The sequence below is a fragment of the Schistocerca piceifrons genome, chromosome 2 (assembly GCF_021461385.2).
Source record: "Schistocerca piceifrons isolate TAMUIC-IGC-003096 chromosome 2, iqSchPice1.1, whole genome shotgun sequence".
Lineage (NCBI taxonomy): Eukaryota > Metazoa > Arthropoda > Insecta > Orthoptera > Acrididae > Schistocerca > Schistocerca piceifrons.
Window position 1 is genome coordinate 443811460 of NC_060139.1, and position 2870 is coordinate 443814329.

General features: G+C 46.7%; 1 non-coding gene across 1 annotated transcript; it reads right to left on the bottom strand.

Moving 5' to 3' along the window:
* Positions 1–389: 389 nt before the first annotated feature.
* Positions 390–464, bottom strand: Trnat-cgu. Its single transcript has one exon. It is a non-coding gene; the product is annotated as a tRNA-Thr (tRNA).
* Between the last annotated feature and the right edge of the window lie 2406 nt (positions 465–2870).

Here is a 2870-nt window from a genome sequence, read left to right on the forward strand (position 1 = left end):
ATATGGAACGCCGTGCTGGATCCAAAAAGGCCTCGTATCACTAGCAGTCGAGATGACAAGCATCTTATCCACATGGCTGTAACGGATCGTGCAGCCACATCTCGATCCCTGAGTCAACAGATGGGGACGTTTGCAAGACAACAGCCATCTGCACGAGCAGTTCGACGACGTTTGCAGCAGCATGGACTATCAACTTGGAGACCATGGTTGCGGTTACTCTTGACGCTGCATCACAGACAGGAGCACCTGCGATGGTGTACTCAACGACGAACCTGGGTGCACGAATGGCAAAACGTCATTTTTTCGGATGAATCCAGGTTCTAGAATGAGGTTTTCACTCTGCAGCGGAGTGTGCGCTGATATAAAACTTCCTGGCAGATTAAAACTGTGTGCCCGACCGAGACTCGAACTCGGGACCTTTGCCTTACGCGGGCAAGTGCTCTACCAACTGAGCTACCGAAGCACGACTCACGCCCGGTACTCACAGCTTTACTTCTGCCAGTACCTCGTCTCCTACCTTCCACACTTTACAGAAGCTCTCCTGCGAACCTTGCAGAACTAGCACTCCTGAAAGAAAGGGTATTGCGGAGACATGGCTTAGCCACAGCCTGGGGGATGTTTCCAGAATGAGATTTTCACTCTGCAGCGGAGTGTGCGCTGATATGAAACTTCCTGGCGGATTAAAACTGTGTGCCCGACCGAGACTCGAACTCGGGACCTTGCCTTTCGCGGGCAAGTGCTCTACCAACTGAGCTACCGAAGCAAGACTCAGGCCCGGTACTCACAGCTTTACTTCTGCCAGTACCTCGTCTCCTACCTTCCACACTTTACAGAAGCTCTCCTGCGAACCTTGCAGAACTAGCACTCCTGAAAGAAAGGATATTGCGGAGACATGGCTTAGCCACAGCCTGGGGGATGTTTCCAGAATGAGATTTTCACTTTGCAGCGGAGTGTGCGCTGATATGAAACTTCCTGGCAGATTAAAACTGTGTGCCCGACCGAGACTCGAACTCGGAACCTTTGCCTTTCGCGGGCAAGTGCTCTACCAACTGAGCTACCGAAGCACGACTCACGCCCGGTACTCACAGTTTTACTTCTGCCAGTACCTCGTCTCCTACCTTCCAAACTTTACAGAAGCTCTCCTGCGAACCTTGCAGAACTTGCACTCCTGAAAGAAAGGATATTGCGGAGACATGGCTTAGCAAGGTTCGCAGGAGAGCTTCTGTAAAGTTTGGAAGGTAGGAGACGAGTCACCTCTTGTTCGCATTGACGGCGCTCTGAACAGTGGACGTTACATTTCAGATGTGTTACGACCCATGGCTCTACCCTTCATTCGATCCCTGCGAAACCCTACATTTCAGCAGGATAATGCACGACCGCAAGTTGCAGTTCCTGTAGGGGCCTTTCTGGATACAGAAAATGTTCGGCTGCTGCCCTGACCAGCACATTCTCCAGATCTCTCACCAATTGAAAACGCTTGGTCAGTGGTGGCAGAGCAACTGGCTCGTCACAATACGCCAGTCAATACTCTTGATGAACTGTGGTATCGTGTTGAAGCTGCATGGGCAGCTGTACCTGTACACGCCATCCAAGCTCTGTTTGACTCAATGCCCAGGCGTATCAAGGCCGTTTTTACGGCCAGAATTGGTTGTTCTGGGTACTGATTTATCAGGATCTGTGCATCCAAATTGCGTGAAAATGTAATCACATGTCAGTTCTTGTATATTATATTTGTCCAATGAATACCCGTTTATCATTTGCATTTCTTCTTGGTGTAGCAATTTTAATGGCCAGTAGTTTACATCACCCCGACTACCCCCCAAGACCTTCCAATACATACAGTCTTGAATGACTCTCTTCCAGACCGCTTGATATCACGCATTCCACATTGGCATAGTGGAAAAAACATCAAGAAGTTTGATGTTAATGAAGAGTGGTGCAGGAGATGGAATACTGCAACAATAAAACATCAGGGTGTTCAAGATCCATCTGCAAGTCTCCAGGATTTAATCTGAAGAGAAGTGAGTGGACACGATTGAATAGGACAAGAACCGGTCACGCCAGGTGCAGTGCTCTGATGCACAAGTGAGGACCCCAGCCTGTGATTGTGAGGCACAGGAACAAACCGTTCAGCATATTGTCAGAGACTGCCCTCTGAGGAAGTACCCAGGACCATTCAGTGATTTTATTAACGCTGCTCCTTCTTCTATCTACTGGCTTCATTCAACAGATGTTGAAATCTGGCTAAATATGTCTGTTTTAAGTAACTGTTCTAATTTTATAGTTTAAATGTCCTCCTTTCAGTTTTATTGAATTATTAACTTTAAGAATTTGAACATATTAGCTATGAGCCTAAATCTTTAAGTGTATAATTGTAAACTTATGTGGTTATCAGTATTTGCTGTTGTCACCATACGAGAAATAAGTACGTGGAAGTAAATATTATCGATATAGCGAAGCAGCTTGAATCAACAGAAGCTAAGCCTCTGGTTCAGATTGTATGTCAGTGAGGTTCCTTTCAGACTCTGTTGATTCAGTAGCTCCATACTTAGCAATCATTACAGCCGCTTGCTCGTCGAAAGATCCTTACCCAAAGATTGGAAAGTTACACACTTCACACCAATACCCAAGAAAGGAAATATGAGTAATTCGCTGAATTACAGATGCATATCACTAACGTCGATTTGCAGTAGGATTTAGGAACGTGTACTGTGCTCGAACATTATGAGTTACCTCGACGAAAACGAATTAGTGACAAATACCCCACAAGGGTTTAGAAAATATCGTTATTGTGAAACACAACTAGCTCTTTATTCACACAAAGTGGCCGCGCGGGATAGCCGCGTGGTCTTAGGCGTCTTGTCACGGTC